Source organism: Pan troglodytes, chromosome 12 (genome assembly GCF_028858775.2).
Source record: "Pan troglodytes isolate AG18354 chromosome 12, NHGRI_mPanTro3-v2.0_pri, whole genome shotgun sequence".
NCBI classification, from domain to species: Eukaryota; Metazoa; Chordata; class Mammalia; order Primates; family Hominidae; genus Pan; species Pan troglodytes.
The window spans coordinates 47,840,150-47,858,635 of record NC_072410.2 but is presented as its reverse complement, the minus strand read 5'-3'; the positions used below and the strand labels follow the sequence as shown (position 1 = coordinate 47,858,635).

The following is an 18,486-nucleotide window of genomic DNA, read 5'->3' as shown; positions in this document are numbered from 1 at the left end:
CTGTTCTCATGATACAGTTCTTAGGAGATCTGGTTGTTTGAAACTATATAGCACCTTCTCTCTCTTCCTCTTGTTGGCCATGTGAAGATGTGCGTGCTTCCCCTTACCTTCTGCCATGATTGTAAGTTTCCTGAGGCCTCCCCAGCCATGCTTCCTGTGCATCTTGCAGAACTATTAGTCAATTAAACCTCTTTTCTTATAAATTACCCAATCTCAGGCAGTTCTTTGTAGCAATGGAAGGATGGATAAACACACTTTTTTTAGTGTATAATTTAACACAGGTATTTGCACTAGAATGCCCTCCAAGCCCTGGATTCCCCATGCTCATGGCTTCGCTTGGGCTGCCTCCCTGCCCAACTCCCACCTGCTCTGTGGGATTCCTCACCACAGGAGAAAGCCATGTCCTTTATTGGGACTCAGAAAACGATATTCCAAAATAATGGTGCTTTGACATGCTGAATGAAGAGGCAACCTCAAGGTCTTTACATCCTCCTGCCCCACCCTCAACCCCATTTCTCCCAAAGCAAAGGATAAGGCTTTTCTCTGATATTCCCTGATCTGTGTAAAGACTGAACCCCCTCCTCACAAGGAGAACACAACTGCCTTCTGTCCTTTTCCTGAAATCTCTTAAGGACCGGACCCACCTAGAAGAACACAATTGTCCTCTATCCTCTCTCTGAAATTTTATTATCTGTTGCAGAAAGGAAGACTGAGGAATGCAACCACAGCTGGATGGTTTTTTTCACAAGATAATGTTTGTGGATTCCAGCATTTCATTCAAATTCCAAAGAGAATCATTTACAAGTTAATTTCTGTCTACCTGGCACATTCATTCTCTCTAATAAACATTTACCGCCCCTTGAAAAAGTCATCACATTTCCCCTATCTCTCCTTCCCCTATGAAGAAGGGTGTATAAGCATCTGGACTTCACTACATTATTGGGTAATCATTCTGTGATTCTTCCATGTTATGTATGTTAAAATAAATTTGTACACAAAATAAAACTGCAATAGGAGAACAATCCTATTAATTTGCTTTTTGTCAGTTCATCTTCAGAAAACCTTCAGAGGGTGGAGGGGGAAGGTTTCTCTCTTTGCTTCTGCAGATTTGAGGCTTTGAGCAGGATAAACCACATCTAGTCTGCTCTTCTGGAAACCACAGTCAAGGGAATCTAGGACCTGACAAACTGGCAAAAAGGGTAAGAATTTCTCACCAGTCAGATTCCCAGGTGTCTGTCTGTGGAATCCAATAGAGCAAATGGTAAAAATCACTGTCTCTGTTTCGTTTCCAAATTCAGGTTAGTGGGGAGAAAAGCATTTGTACAGACTTGCCTTAGGTTTAGTGACCATGGTATATTTTTATTATGGGGGCTGCATTTTTTGCACCCATTTAAAAAATGCCCCATGTTATTGTAAATCTAGAAAGTTACCTTTGGGACTTTCCATAAAGAAGGCTTATTGGTTTGAGTCACTTATGGGATAAATAAATCAGCCGTATTTAAACAACTGTTTTGCCAGTTTGTCAAGTCCTAGGTTCCCATGACTGTCTTCTTAGTACCCATGAAAAGACACAAAAGAAATACAGCCTTAGAGACTTATTTGACAAGAATAAAAGAAAAACTTTGTTTTAAACCTAATATTAGGTTTAAAATATTAGGTTTAAAACAAAGTTAAAATCCTTCAAATGCTCAAACTGTCTGCTTTGGATTTTATAAGCAACGCACTCTAGCCTGTGGTCTAGTGGTTAGAATTCAGTATTTTCAGTGCTCTAGTCCAGGTTCAATTCCTGGTCAGGGAACCAGTTCTTTGGAAATAAAAGTCCTTTGACTCAGGAGGGGGGAAAAAAAGCATTTATGAGAGTTTAAATTACTTGTCTTGAATTTACATTTCTATGACTCTTGACTTTTGGAGGTATCCAGTCATTTGTAATCCTTTCTTCCCTCATGAACAGCATCAGGTTTCCTGCTTCTATTTTCCATCCATTGGGTCACATGTGTTGTTGGGTCTTTGATGCAGGTGACCAGCTGAGAGGTTGGGACCCTAGAGAATATGTCCAGATGGAGGTGTGAGTTGCACCCCATTTGCAACTGGTGAAACTTTCCTTTTTTTAAGTTGTCGTTGGGAGTAGTCTGGATCTTGGAAATGTTGCAGCTTTTCACTCCCCTTTTGGAGACCTTGGTTAAAGGCATAAAGGGCTTCATGGTTTTAGTCTCATATGTGTTCATTTGTTTCCGTTTTGAGTCATTTGTAGTTATGCCTTTGGTTTAAAACTTTGGTTTGTGTTTAGAGTGTGATGGCAACTCCCCACCTCCCCCTCCCCGCCGCCGCCGCCGCCCCATTTATTTTACTTTCTGGGCAGGACAGCCAAAGCCATGAGCAAGCATGGTGCCTCTCCCAGGCAGAAGGGGGAGATACTGCTCCCACAGCCACGGCTGCCACAACTACCACCACTCCTCAGCTCCAGGGAAGGTCAGTTGCTCATAGGGTGGAAAGTTTGCCGCTCGTATATGTAAAAGGATTTTTGTTAAGACCTATATTGTATGGTCAGAAGTCAGCTTAATTAAAAGCTGATATTCAGGTATTTCTGTAAAAGTTATCTTTTAGGTCCTATTTCTCCTGTGGGAACTTCTTAGTCAACTAGGCCTCTTTTTCTGGGACCCCTGATAACTAGAACTTCATTGGCCTTCTGGGAAACTTAAAAACTCCCCAAACTGGCTCTTCTAAGACCTGTTCTTACACTTACTTAAGTCCAAATGCTTTTCAAGTTCATGTCACTTCAATAAATCTTTGGTAAATAAAGTTAGTTCAAAAATTGTTGGTAAAATAAACCTGTCTAACCCAGGCAAAAATGTCAGAATGAATGTTGACAATTTTGAAATGTCATGTCAACATTCATTCTGACATTTTTGCCTGAGTCTACTGGTTAGACAGGTTTATGCTGTCTCTGTGGATGTATTAAAGTCATAAAACTTGCTTCTGTGATATTTTTGATACTTGCTTGATTTGTTGGTAAGCTAAAGCTGTAAGGGCTGGCTTCTGGACTCCCCCAAAACCTTACACACATCTTGCTGCAAGCTTATATCTTGGTTTTGAGCAGCTGTATTCTGGGGTCTGGATAGGTGGCCATGGTGAGTACTTGAGATATGTGCGTGCACAGCACAGGGCAGAGCCAAGCCCAATATGACCACATCTTCCTTGGCTCAGCTCTACCTCCTGGCCATGCTGGGAGACACTGGATTCTCCAGGCATTGTCTTCACAGCTCCATCCTCTGTCTTGGGCTCAGCACTCGCTATGTAAATCCAGGACACAGATAGGCCCTACCCTTCATAACTGCTCTGGGTACCACATTGGTATTTGGGACCTAGGATGACTGGGGCTGAGGGGCACATTGAGGAGAGTACCTGTGTCCAGTATCTTAAAGATCTTGGTTAAGATGAGATTGGCTAATACAGGGTTTGCTTTTTCAAAAGAAAAAATAACATAAATGGCTTACTTTTACATGAGCAATTCAAATATAATTGTTAAGAATGAGCAAATTAGGTAAGTGTAAATGGGATAAATGCTTTTATAAGCTTGCCATCATTTCAGAAATCTTTTTGGTAACTTAAAATCTTAAAGTCAAGTCATGTTCGATTAAGTAATAGATAATCATAAAATATCTCACTCATTTCTCAGTAAGTTAAAATACAGAAATATTAATTATTAAACATAAATTTATGTTTATACATTTTGACATATTATTGTACGTGGTATAGAAAAGCTAAACATATCTGGATCTGTTAATAAACAACAGAAAAAAAAATGGAGGGAACATATATTTCTCAAGCCCCTGGCTTCAAGCACTCCTCCTGCCTCAGCCTCCCAAAATGATGGGATTACAGGTGTGAGCCACCATGTCTGGCCAGGAACATATATTTCTAAAAAATACAAAATGTTTTTCATCCACAAATACTTATACAAAACAATTCAAAATAACTTACTTCCTAAGTTTTCAATAGAAATTATAGCCACCAAGAGTTAAAATTATAATTAATATGTATAATTAAAACTACTATCTCTAAGAAACATTCTGTATACAGAGTATATGACGAAAGTAAGATGTTATAAGGTATGAAAATAGGTATTTTGTTGTGGAAAGAAATGTTTTTGTCTAGGGGGAAGTTATTTAAAGTTCATTTTAGAATAAATGAATAAAGGAACAAATGATATAGATAAAACTAAATGAATATAAAAAGTTGGGGGAAAGAAAGAATAAAAAAGTTGTAAGAGATTATAAAAGGTTTATGAAAATGTTATTTTGTGTGGTCAAAACTGAGATTGAGTGGATTTATTAGGTTTCATTAAAATTAGCTTTAGTATTGATGAGACAAAAGTAAAATTTGTTTTTCCCTTTTAGATAAGATTTTCTTGCATCAATAAGATAATAAAAGACTGTTCACCTTTTGCACAAAGTACAAAAGAAATTTTAAAAGGGAAGAGAGAGACAGATTCTGTATGCCTCATGCTGTCTTTCTTAGTTCTTTTGATTACTTGAAAAACTAAGTATCTATTAAAGAGTAAAGACTTTTGCTTATTGAAATTTTTTTTTTTTTTTTTTTTGAGACAGAGTCTTGCTCTGTCACCCAGGCTGGAGTACAATGGTGCGATCTCGGCTCACTGCAACCTCCGCCTCCTGTGTTCAAGCAACTCTCTTGCCTCAGCCTATTGAGTAGCTGGGGTTACAGGCGCCTGCCACTATACCCATCTAATTTTTGTATTTTTAGTAGAGATGGGGTTTCACCATATTGGTCAGGCTGGTCTCGAACTCCTGACCTCAGGTGATCCACCCACCTTGGCCTCCTAAAGTGCTGGTATTACAGGTGTGAGCCACCCCGCCTGGCCCTATTTCTTGATTATATACTAAACAAGGGGTGGATTATTCATGAGTTTTCTAGAAAAGGGGTAGGCAATTCCTGGAACTGAGGTTCCTCCTCCTTTTAGACATATAGGGTAACTTGCTGATGTTGCTATGGCATTTTTAAACTGTCATGCACTGGTGGGAGTGTCTGTTAGCATGCTAATGTATTATAATTAGCGTATAATGAGCAAGGAGGACGACCAGAGGTCACTTTCATCGCCATCTTGGTTTTGGTGGGTTTTGGCCAGCTTCTTTACCATTTGCTGTTTTATCAGCAAGGTCTTTGTGACCTGTATCTTGTGCTGACCTCCTATCTCATCCTGTCACTAGGAATGTCTCACCTCCTGGGAATGCAGCCCAGTAGGTCTCAGCCTTATTTTACGCAGCCTATATTCAAGATGAAGTTGCTCTGGTTCAAATGCCTCTGACACTTATATTTGGACAAACTTTGTGCATGCAAACTACAAACAAAAAAAAAATCTGTCAGATTGCCACAAATCTTCTTAACTTGACTGCCTTCTAGACTCTAAAGAAACCAGCTTATAGACTACTGCAGACATTTGTTTTTCTTATTTCCATAGAAATGCCTCTAATTAAGGATCTTTTTGCCAAATCATATATGGAGGCCTACCTTTGAGATCCCATCTGCAATGCCAACCATTTATTGAACTGGTCTGTTCCCAAGAGTGCGAGGCTGGTTGAATGGGACCCGTTGCCATTCAGCTACTAACTTGATTTTTCTCTCCACAGCTACTCACAAAATTTTTAATATATAAACCTTCTAGGAAAGTTTCAGACAGGGAATGTTGGGTCTCAGAAAACAATACCCCAATATAAGGTGCATGGACATGCCAAATAAAGAAGCAGCTTCAGGAGCTCTCCATACTCCCATCCCGCCCCAAGCCTCTGTCTGTCCAAAGCATAGGATGAGGCTTTTCTGTAATACCCCTTTATCTGCATAAGGACTGGACCCAACTGGGAGAGCACAACTGTCCTCTAACCTCTCCCTGATATTTCGTTGTCTATTTCAGAAAAGAAGCCTGAGGAATGCAACCACACCTGGACAGACTTTTTCACAAAATAATGTCTGCCTCTTAGGCTCATTCAATTTCAAAGAGAATTATTTACAAGTTAATTTCTGTCTTTTGAGTCCAGTCATTCTCCCTAATACCGATTTATTATCCCTCAAAAAAATTGCCACATTTTCCCCATCTCTTCTTCCTTTATGAAGAAGGGTATATATGCATCTGGACCTCATTGGGTTATTGGGTAATACTCTTGTGATTATCCTGTGCTTATGCATGTTAAAATAAATTTGTATGCATTTTATCTCCAATTAATCTGCCTTTTGTCAGTTCATCTTCGCAAACCTTCAGAGAGTGAAGGGGAAAGCTTTTTCTCTTTATCCTAAACCTTCAAAGAAATGGGTGGTCTGTGCCTAAGTTGTTTGTGGCTTGGAAATTGCTTTTCCACCTTCTTCCAAGCCTGTTGGGTCCTTTTCTTTCTTTCCTTTCTGCTTTGTTTTCTTTAGTTTGGGCCTCAGGTACAGAAGCCTAAATTACTTATAGTTCTGCTTTATTCAGGGCCTTTTCTAGTCTTTGCATAAACCTTTCTTGCTTTTTCATTTTCTTATTCCCTTTTATCCTCATTTTCCATTCTCTACTTACAATCAACAAATGTGTTATTGTGTTTGATGTGCAACTTATTTTTGTATGTGTTTTTATAAAGCATATATTGTGTGCATGAAATTTTACGTGCACACAAAATTTACAAAATTCTATTGGCTAAAAGTCTCTTTTTTCCATCCACTAAGCACCATACTTTTAAAGATCCACAGACGCTGCTATGTGTATGTCTCACGCGTCCGTGTGAAGAGGCCATCAAACAGGCTTTGTGTGAGCAACAAGGCTGTTTATTTCACCTGGGTACAGGCGGGCTGAGTCTGAAAAGAGAGTCAGCAAAGGGTGGTGGGCTTATCATTAGTTCTTATAGGTTTTGGGATAGGCGGTGGAGTTAGGAGCAATGTTTTGCAGGCAGGAAGTGGATCTCACAAAGTACATTCTCAAGGGTGGGGAGAATTACAAAGAACCTTCTTAAGGGTGGAGGAGATTACAAAGAACCTTCTTAAGGGTGGGGGAGATTACAAAGTACATTGATCAGTTAGGGTGGGGCAGAAACAAATCAAAATGGTGGAATGTCATCAGTTAAGGCTATTTTCACTTTTGTGGATGTTCAGTTGCTTCAGGCCATCTGGATGTATACGTGCAGGTCACAGGGAATATGATGGCTTAGCTTGGGCTCAGAGGCCTGACAGTGTACATCTAACTCATTACTTCCAGTGGCTGCACAATGTCCCATTGTTTGGATGCACTGTGTGTTCCTATTCACTCCCTCAGTGGTAAATATGTGCATTGGCTCAACTCCAGCTACACAAACATCATTGTAATAAGCATCTTTGCACATGTTCTCTTAATTGTCTTTGTGATAATCTCGCTGGGCGTCTACACAGGGCTACAATAAGGGGGATCACAGTGTGTACATTTGTTTCTTTTGACCCTGAACTACCAAATTACTCTTCTGAAAGGCTGCCCTACCCAGCCCCTAATCCCACCAGCAGCAAATCTCCACTAACACTGGCATTATCCACTTCCTAATTGCTGTTAATCTGTTGAGTGGAAAGTGAGATCTTTTGGGTGTTTTAATTTACATTTCTCTAATTACTATGAACTTGAGCATCTCCATGTTTCTTAGGCTTTCTAAGCCATGTTTCTAAGGCTTTTCCTTAACTGCCTTTTCATATTCACTGCTAATTTTTCAACCAGGATTCTTTCTTTTTCCTTCCTGATTTGTTAGAGTTTTTTGTTTAATCTAGATTAGTCCCTTGTTGGCTTTAGATAGTGCATATATCTTCTCCTAACCTGTTGTCCATGGTGTCATTTAATGACCAGGAATCCTTTATTTTGGTGTAATTAATTCCACCAGTTTTTTTTTGCTTTATGGCTTGTACTTTGGACCTTTCTCAGTCTTAGACCACTAACATGGCCTTCTATTAATTTTATTTGTAGGTTTACTTTTTACCTTAAAGGCCCTGTTTCCAATCAATTAAATGATTAACAAAACCCTCAGAGAATCCATCTTTTTATGTAACATTAAGTAGGTTCTTGTTTTATTTTATTTTTGTTCACATGATTAGCAAGTTATTAGATTTTTTATTACTGATCTGGGACATCTTTTTTTTTTTTTTTTTTTTTAATGAGACAGAGTTTCACTCTGTCACCCAGGCTGGAGTGCAGTGGCACGATCTCGGCTCACTGCGACCTCCACCCTCCGGGTTCAAATGATTCTCCTTCCTCAGCCTCCTGAGTAGCTGGGACTACAGGTGCCTGCCACCGCGTCTGGCTAATTTTTTGCATTTTTAGTAGAGACGGGGTTTCACCATCTTGGCCAGGCTGGTCTTGAACTCCTGACCTCGTGATCCACCTGCCTCAGCCTCCCAAAGTGCTGGGATTACAGGCGTGAGCCACCGCGCCCGGCCTTCTTAAATATTCTAAGTTTGCAAGAGTCTGTTTCTGAGTGTTTTATTCTGTCTCATTGATCTGTTTTGCTTGTTCTTGGGCCAGTAACATACCGTTTGTATTACCAGGGCTTGACAGCGTGCCCTAATATCTAGCAGGGCTAGACTCCCTTCTTCTTTTTCAAAGCTGACTTTTGCTATTCATGGCTCTTTATTCTTCCATGTAAATTTTAGAATAAGTTTATCTAGTCTCTGAAAAAATTCAGTTTAAGTTTTGATTAGAGGTGTAATGGATGTACTGATCTAGGTGTAGAATTGACTTTTACAATATTTGCCAGAGCATAGAATATCTCCCTGCATAAAATTATAAAATTATAAAATCTTTTTTGCCTTTTTATCAGTTTCAAAGTTTTTTCTATAGTTTTGTGAATTATTTAAGTTATTACACAGACAGTTCATAGCTGCTGTGCATGGTCCTTGATTTTTATTATTTTTTCTGGTTGGTTATTGCAGATGACAACACAATTTTTCAACCTCAGCATTATCAACATTTCAGGCCAGGTAATTCTTTGTCACGGTGGGAAGGAGGGTCTGTTCTGTGCACTGTAGGATGTTTAGTGGCATCCTTAGCTTATATACATTGGATGCCAGTAGCACCCCAACCCTAGTTGTGACAAAATGTCTTCAGATGCCAAATGTTCCCATAGGATTGACAGATAAAATACAGGATACCCAGTGTTTTGTTTCAATATTTCATGGGACAAAATTATACTAAATAATTACTCATGGTTTATCTCAAATTAAAATTTAACCAGGTATCCTATATTTTTATTTACTAAATATGTCAACTGTACCTGAGGAACAAAATCATTCCTGGTTGAGAACAACTGGTGTAGAGAAATGTTAGACATTTCTATAAGTTGATCTTATTCCTGAGAACCTTGCTGAATTTTATTATTAATTATAATGGGTTCTTTGCTCTGTTGGTTTTTCTACGTAGACAATCCTACCATAATGGCAGTTTCATCTCTTCTTTTCCCTTCAAGTAGCTAAACCTGCTTTTTTTCTTTAAATATTTTCTTTTCTTACAGTAATGGTTAGGATCTCCAGTACCAAGTCATACAATAGAAGTCACAGGGCATTTTGGTCCCATTTTCAATCTTAAAGGGAATGTGCCTAAATTTTCTCTATAAGAAAAATGTTTGCTATAGATTTTTTTTTTTGTAGCAATTTAAGGGTTTTCTTTCCCATTTTTAGTGTCTTAGTCTGTTCAGGCTGCTCCAACAAAATGCCATAAATCTGTGACTTATAAATAGCAGAAATTTATTCCTCAAAGCTCTGGAGGCTGGGAAATCCAAGATCAAGACACTGGCAGATTTGGTGCTTGTTCATAGATAGCATCTCTCCCTTCATTCTTACATGTTGGATGAAGAAACTGTGGTCTTTTCAGCCCCTTATAAGGGTTTCACCTCATAACTTAATCACCTCCAAAAGAAACTATTTCCTAAAACCATCACATTGGAAATTAGGTTTAAATCTATGAATTTTGGGGGGGTCACAAACATTCAATCTATAGAACTCGCTTTGCTAAGATTTTTAATTATAAAAAATAGCTGTTGAACTTTATTAAATGGTTTTTCTGCATCTATTGAAATAAATGTACATTTTTCCTTGTTTACTCTTTACTGCAATGAATAACATGGATGCATTCTCTGATAAGTCTTCCTTATATTGCTGGGATAAACCATATCTATTGTTTACTGCATTGTTGGATTAATTCAGTTAATATTTTATTTGTTATTTTTGCAGACATCTTGTATTAGTCTGTTTTCATGCTGCTGACAAAGACATACCTGAGACTGGGAAGAAAAAAGAGGTTTAATTGGACTTACAGTTTCACATGGCTGGGAAGGCCTCAGAATCATGGCAGGAGGCAAAAGGCACTTCTTACATGGTGGCAGCAGGAGAAAATGAAGAAGAAGCAAAAGCGGAAACCCCTGATAAACCCATCAGATCTCATGAGACTTATTCACTAGCACAAGAATAGCAAGGGAAAGACTGGCCCCATGATTCAATTACCTCCCCCTGAGCCCCTCCCACATGTGGGAATTCTGGGAGATACTGTTCAAGTTGAGATTTGGGTGGGGATGCAGCCAAACCATATCATTTTGTTCCTGGCCCCTCCAAATCCCATGTCCTCACTTTTCAAAACCAATCATGCCTTCCCAACAGTCCCCCAAAGTCTTAACTCAAAAGTCCACAGTCCAAAGTCTCATCTGAGACAAGGCAGAGCTTCTGCCTATGAGCCTGTAAAATCAAAAGCAAGCTAGTTACTTCCTAGATACAATGGGGGTACAGGTATTGGGTAAATGCAGCCTTTCCAAATGGGAGAAATCGTCCAAAACAAAGGGGTTACAGGGCCCATGCAAGTCCAAAATCCAGTGGGGCAGTCAAATTTTAAAGCTCCAAAATGATCTCCTTTGACTCCAAGTCTCACATCCAGGTTATGGTGATGCAAGAGATGGGCTCCCATGGCCTTGAGCAGCTCCACCCCTGTGGCTTTTCAGGGCACAGCCTCCCTCCTGGCTGCTTTCATGGGCTGGCATTGAGTGTCTGTGGCTTTTCCACATGCATGGTGCAAGCTGTTGGTGCACCTACTATTCTGGGGTCTGGAGGATAGTGGCCCTCTTCTCAAAGCTCCACTAGGTAGTGCCCCAGTAGGGACTCTGTGTGGGGGCTCTGACCCCACATTTCCCTTCCACACTGCCCTAGCAGAGGTTCTCCATGAGGGCACTGCCTCTGCAGCAAACTTTTGCCTGGGTATCCAGGCATTTCCATACATCGTCTGAAATCTAGGCAGAGGTTCCTAAACCTCAATTCTTGACTTCTGAGCACCCGCAGGCTCAATACCACATGGAAGCTGCCAAGGCTTGGGGCTTGCACCTTCTGAAGCTGCAGCCCAAGCTGTATGTTGGCCACTTTCAGCCACAGCTGGAGCAGCTGGGACACAGGGCACCAAGTCCCTAGGCTGCACACAGTATGGGGACTCTTGGCCCATTTTATGAAACCACTTTTTCCTCCAGGACCTCTGGGCCTGTGGGAGGGGCTGCCGTGAAGTTCTCTGACATGGCCTGGAGACATTTCTCTCCATGGTCTTGGGGATTAACATTAGGTTCCTTGCTACTTATGCAAATTTCTACAGCTGGTTTGAATTTCTCCCCAGAAAAAATGGGTTTTTCTTTTCTATCGCATAGTCAGGTTGCAAATTTTCCAAACTCTTATGCTGTTTCCCTTACAAAACTGAATGCCTTTAACAGTACCCAAGTCACATCTAGAATTCTGCTTAGAAATTTCTCCCGCCAGGTACCCTAAAACTTTTCTCAAGTTCAAAGTTTCACAAATCTCTAGGGCAGGGGCAAAATGCCACCATTCTCTTTGCTAAAACATAACAAGAGTCACCTTTACTACAGTTCCCAACAAGTTCCTCATCTCCATCTGAGACCACCTCAGCTTGCACCTTATTGTCCATATCGCTATCAGCATTTTGGGCAAAGCCATTCAACACGTCTCTAGGAAGTTCCAAACTTCTCCACTTTTCCTTGTCTTCTTCTGAGCCCTTCAAACTGTTCCAATCTCTGCCTGTTACCCGGTTCCAAAGTCACTTCCACATTTTCAGGTATCTTTTCAGCAATACCCCACTCCTGGTATTTCTTACCCACTGGGAAGAAAAAGAGGTTTAGTTAGACTTACAGTTTCACATGGCTGGGGAGGCCTCAGAATCATGGCAGGAGGCAAAAGGCACTTCTTACATGGCAAGAAAAAATGAGGAAAAAGTGGCTGGGCATGGTGGCTCACTCCTGTAATCCCAACACTTTGGGAGACCAAGACGAGTGGATCATGAGGTCAGGAGTTCGAGACCAGCCTGGCCAACATGGTGAAATTCTGTCTCTACTAAAAATACAAAAATTAGCCAGATGTGGTGGCGAGTGCTTGTAATCCTAGCTACTCAGGAGGCTGAGGCAGGAGAATTGCTTGAACCCGGGAGGCAGAGGTTGCAGTGAGCCAAGATTGAGCCACTGTACTCCAGGCTGGGTGACAAAGCAAGACTCTGTCTAAAAAAAAAAAAAAAAAAAAAAAGAGGAAGAAGCAAAAGCAGAAACCTCTGATAAGCCCATCAGATCTCGTGAGACTTATTCACTATCATGAGAATAGCACAGGAAAGACCAACCCCCATGATTTAATTGCCTCTCCCTGGGTCCCTCCCACAACACGTGGGAATTCTGGGAGATACAATTCAATTTGAGATTTGGGTGGGGACACAGCCAAACCATATCACTTATTCAGAAACACAATGAGCCTGTAATTTGTTCGTTTTTTTTTTTTTTTTTGTATTGGCCCAATCTAGTTTTGAATCAAGATTACATTAGCTTCATAAAAAAGGCTGGACAATTTTCTCTTTTTCACTTGCTGGAACAATTTGTGAGATAAAAAAATCTGTCTCTTGAAGTCAGGTAGAGCACATTTGTAAAGCTATCTGGGCTTTAGGGAGAGGAGCTATGATTAGCGTTTCAATTTCTTTAATGCTTGTTAGTCTATTCAAGTATACTATATCTTGGCATTTAGTATTTCCCCACAAAGTTGTCTATAATATCTAAAGTTTCACATTATTTGTATACAGTTGTTCATAATACTCTAAAAACTTTTTTTTTTTTAGAAAATTTTGAATACATTCAAAAGTGGATTAATAAACCTCTGGTGCTTCAGCAGTTATCAATTCATGGCCAATGTTGTTTCATCTAGAGCCCCACCCACATCCCCTCACAATTCTTTGAAGTAAATCTCCGACATTGTATAATGACACCTGCAAATGCTCCGGTAAAAATCTTCAAAAGACAAAGACTCTTTTTCAACCTGTTCACAATGTCATTACCTCCTCCCCAGATAATAATTTATCAACATCAAGAAACTCCCAATTAGTGTTTAAACTTCCAATTTTCTTACAAATGTCTTTTTTTTTTTTTTTTGGCGGGGGAGATAACTTTGTCATTTGAATCAGAATCCAAAGTTTACACATTGCACTTGGCAGACCTGCCTTTTAATTTCTCATAACCTCTGTTTCTTTTCAGCTTTCTGTTTTCCTCCCAGAGTTTCCCATTATTGCATCTCTAGTTTGACACGTTCCCTTGTCCTCTGTATTCCTGTAAATTGGTAGTTAAATCTCAATTTGATACAGAAGGTCTGGGCTCCCAGCTAAACCCCACCCCTAAGCCAGGAACCACCGCCCTAAGTGAAAACAGGTGATCCTGGTTTTCCAAGCAAATGTTGCCTTTTTGTCCTGCCCCGCCCCTATCCTGTGCCCATAAAAGACTTCAGTTGGCAGCGCAATAGAAGCAGCTGAGCGGCGCGGATACACGCGGCTGAGTGTCAGAGACAATGGATAGATGCGGCTAACTTCAGACGGTGTGGCTTCGGAGAGGGACCTGGCCGGAGACTGCCGGGCTTCAGAGAAAGATCACGTTCCCATCTGCTTTCCAGCCTCCCTTTCCGCTGAGAGCCACCCACCGCTCAATGAAGTCTTCCGCATTCATCACCTTTCAAACGGTTCGTGTGAGCTGATTCTTCCTGGACGCCAAACGAGAACTCAGGTGCCAAGAGGGCAGGGGCTACCACCCTGACTCTCCACTGAGCTGGTTGGCACTTGGCCGTACCTGGACGGCAGAGCTGAAAGAGCGCTGGTTGAAACATGCATGGACACTGCTGTGTAGCATGCATAGAGCCTGCTCCCTCCAGAGGGGAGCGACCGGCGGGTTCTGGGGTTCGTTTGCTCGGGTTCCTGCACCCGCTTGCTCTTAACGCTCCCCCATGCGAGGAGTGGCCAGTGACGGGCTGAGTGAAACGAGCCACTCCAGTTCCTGCCCATGAAGGGGGTCAAAGGAACTATCCCATCTCAAATCCATGATCAGGTTTAGGTTTGATATTTTGACAACGTTACTTCAGAAGGGTTACTGCAATTACATTATTCTTTCATCTTTGTTGTGCCTGTAATTGTTTTTCCCCCTTTTTCATTGTAGGTTTTATCTATTGCAATTTCATTTTCTCACTTTTTTTTTTTTTTTTTTTTTGAGACGGAGTCTCACTCTATTGCCCCAGGCTGGAGTGCAATAGCGTGATCTCGGCTCACTGCAACCTCCGCCTCCCAGGTTCAAGCGATTCTCCTGGCTCAGCCTCCTGAGTAGCTGGGATTACAGGTGCGCACAACCACGCCCAGCTAATTTTTATATTTTTAGTAGAAATGGGGTTTCACCATATTGGCCAGGCTGGTCTTGAACTCCTGACCTTGTGATCCGCCCGCCTCAGCCTCCCAAAGTGCTGGGATTACAGGCGTGAGCCACCGTTCCTGGCCTTTCTCACTCTTTTTCTTGATCAGTCTTGCCAGAATTTTATTTCACTAATCTTTTCAAATAATTAGCTTTTGATTTGGTCATTTCTTTCTGTTTTTTTCCTTCTCCATTTTATTGATTTTTGCCTTTCTTTACTTATTTTTCCTTCTTGTTTCTTGGCTCTGTTGATCTTATTCCAACTTCTTGAATTTACAGTTTTACTTGTGTTTGAAGTTATAATTTCTCTTTATCTACTGCTGTAAGTCCTACACATTTTGATACATTGCCATTTCATTGATACTCTAAGCAGCCAGCAATTTGCTATACATTTTTTTTTTACCTTTTAAAATATATTATTTAGTTTCCAGTAATATGTTTGTATAAACTATCCCTCTGTTATTCATTTCTAATTTTTTGGCATTCTGGTCTGAGAACATGATCTGTATGACATTGATTCTTTGGAATTTATCAAGTAATCCTTTGTGGCTTGGTATACGGACAATGTCATAACCCTTATATATGTGCTTGAAAACTGTTTTCTCTAGTGTTGAGCATAGAATTAGAAGGGAGGGGGAGAGACAAGCACAGAGGCAGATATATTCCACAGCATTCACAGAAGTTATTTCTGGGATGGGAAAATTACAGGTGATCTTTATTTTCTTCTTGGACAGCAGTAGTCTTTACTTGCCTGTGATTCCAAACATGTTTGAAAACAATGTCAGAGATCTCATAGGCCTCCCAGTGCCCTGGGTGGGTAAGAGCACTGGTGTGGACAAGAGGGAACATTTGCCATTGCCCATCATCTGGGTTGTTCACCTGACCTTCTGGGCCTGCCATCCTGTTCTATGAAATGAGGATATTTGGCTGGGTGCAGTGGCTCACACCTGTAATCCCAGCACTTTGGGAGGCCGAGGTGGGTGGATCACCTGAGGCCAGGAGTTCTAGACCAGCCTGGCCAATATGGTGAAACCCTGTCTCTAATAAAAATACAAAAAATTGCTGGGCATGGTGGCATGTGTCTGTAGTCCCAGCTACTCGGGAGGCTGAGGTAGGAGAATCGGTTAAACCCAGGAGATGGAGGTTGTGGTGGGCTGAGATCGTGCCACTGCACTCCAGCCTGGGTGACTGAGTGAGACTCCATCTCAAAAAAATAAAAAAATAAATAAAAATAAAAAATAATAATAAAAAAGAAATGAGGATATTTAAGCTCCCACTCAACTTGAACATTTGTATTGTTATTTATAAGCTCCATCTGCTGCTGGCATGAATACCTGAAAATCCTGGGACTGTGGGATGTGGTCCAGGCTCTCAGGTGTCAGCATTGCAGGGAATCCCACAAACCTATCCGTGGAGGGAGTGCAGAATCTCACGCGTGAAGGGGCTGGGGTGAAGCCTTTCTCATAGTATTATCTGGAGAGGGTGTGCCTTTCCCCTTCTTTCATTTTGGGATAAGCATGGTTTTTTCTCTCACTGTACTCTGTTTTCCAGTCTGCAAGCCCATTTCCAGGGAAAGCAGACAAGAAGCGCCAATTGGAGCATTGAAGTAAATGGGAATCAGTATCCTTGGCAGTGCCTGGACCTGCTGAGCGACAAGTGTGTGTTTTGTTTTATTAAATGTTTTCCTTTTTAATAAGCAGTGGGAAATGTCAGGACCACCTGCAGCTGCCTGCTGACCCTGGGACTGGAGTAGGGGATGCAGCACTCGGCCTCCAGTTGTGTTTTTCTTCTCTGATAGCTCAGTTGTGCCAGGAGTATACTCGCCTTGGCGCTCCAGAATCATCCTAGGGAATCAGCTCCGCCTTCTATACAAGCAGAATTCTACCTCTAACAGGACCAGGCGACCCCTTCTTTGGCAACTTTCTATACATTTCTAAGCCCCTGATGTTGCCCTAAGGCCATTTTCCTATGCTCCATAGGATGAAAATATCAGGAAAATGGTTTGTGCATGTTTATTATTCAGTTTATACACATTATGCATGAAGCAAGTATGAAATTGCTGCACAAACACTGGGATGCAAGAAATGTCATACTACTGAAATCAGATTAGATCTAGTTCTGAGCCCTCCCTCACCAGGGGGATCAGATGTCCCAAATCAGGTATTCTCCAGGATGGAGCAAGAGTCCCTTGGGGATGACAAGGCCAGAACCACCTGAGAAAGAGCCTCCAGTCTTCAGCCCATGTGGTCCCGTGATTTCTGAGCCCAAGTGGCCTCTTGGAGGGCTCCCAGTGACTGCCAGTCAGCTGCGACCCCTGTGCTCAGGTGTCCACCCCACTTCGCACCAGACGCTGTCCCAGACCCTGCTGAGAGATAGCACCCCGGGATGCAGCACTGGGCACTGCACGTGGCAAATGACCATTTTTTTAAAGACAGTGTCTCACTCTGTTGCTTAGGCTGTGGTGCAGCGGTACAAACATGGCTCACTACAGCCTTGACCTCCCAGGCTGAGGCGATCCTGCTGCCCCAGCCTCCCATGTAGTTGGGCCTACAAGCGTGCAAAACCATACCCAGCTGATCTTTTGGTACTTTGTAGAGTCGGGGTTTTGTCATGTTGCCTAGGCTTGTCTTGAACTTCTGGGCTCAAGTGATCTGCTTGTCTTGGCCTCCCAAAGTGCTGGGATTATGGGGGTGAGCCACTGTACCTGGCCGACTTTTGGATTTTTAAGTGAAATGAGAAGCCACTGGAAATGGTTTTGAGCAAAAGAGTGTCAAGGTCTGAGTTAAATTTTAAAAAGTGTACATTAGCTGCCATGGAGACAACAGGGAGTCACAGAAAAACCAGTCATGAGGCGATTGTGAAGGCCAGGTGAGAGATGATAGACCAGGGAGTGGCGACGTCAGCCGTAAGAAGTGGTCAGGGTCTGGGTGTGTTTTGAAGATGAAACCAATAGATTTCCTGATAGAATGGATATATGTGTGAAGGAAAGAGACTCAAGGCTGACTCCAAGGTTTTTGGTCTCCATTCCATGAAAGAATGGAGCTGCCATCGACAGACATGGGGAAAACCGAAGGAGGTGCAAGTTCTGAGGGGAAAATCAAGAGACTTATTTTGAGCCAACCCAGGAGCAACAGTGACCCTAGCACCCCGACTGTGGGCTTGAACGCCATTTGCCAGGTTTGCGGATCCACAGTCTGGGGCAGAAAATGGACCAGATGTCCTGGAGCTTCTTGAAGTACCAGATAGCAAGGAAACTATCAAAGATGATTAGGGTTCTGTCAACAGGACTAAGTAGCCAACTAGGAGGAGCTCCCGTTTGCTGAAAATGGGATAATGTGAGCATCAAAAGGATAAAACCACAGTGGATGGAAACATCATTGAATGTGTTTGGACCATGAATTTATGGCGATATTAACATTGGTCTCATAATTGGTATCTTTTGGAAAATGACAGGGAATCAATTCATTATTTTAAAAACTAGTTAAAAATGGAAAGAAAAACCATTTTGTACTGCCTTTCCTGTAGAAACTTTACCTCAGGGTAACCAAGCAGTAGATGAGGGGACATTTCTTTGCATGGAAGGATCCCAGTTAATGAATGAAGAAGAATGATAAGTTTTGAATGTCACCATCTGGCAATCTTCATGAGGTAATAGGCCCAGGCAGTGAACATAAACTGCTCAGAATACGGCAAAAAGAGAGAAAAGCAGACAATTTGTGCCTCTTGATGGGAGACCATACCACCACCTCCAGAATCC

At 41.6% G+C, this 18,486-nt stretch overlaps 1 long non-coding RNA gene across 1 annotated transcript in view; it reads left to right on the top strand.

Moving 5' to 3' along the window:
• The first annotated feature begins 13,752 nt into the window (after positions 1-13,752).
• The window catches only part of LOC134807811 (uncharacterized), a 34,608-nt gene continuing 29,874 nt past the window's right edge, over positions 13,753-18,486 (top strand). The window contains exon 1 of the long non-coding RNA XR_010149091.1: positions 13,753-14,013. This is a non-coding gene — a long non-coding RNA (uncharacterized LOC134807811). The remainder of the gene's footprint in view (positions 14,014-18,486) is intronic.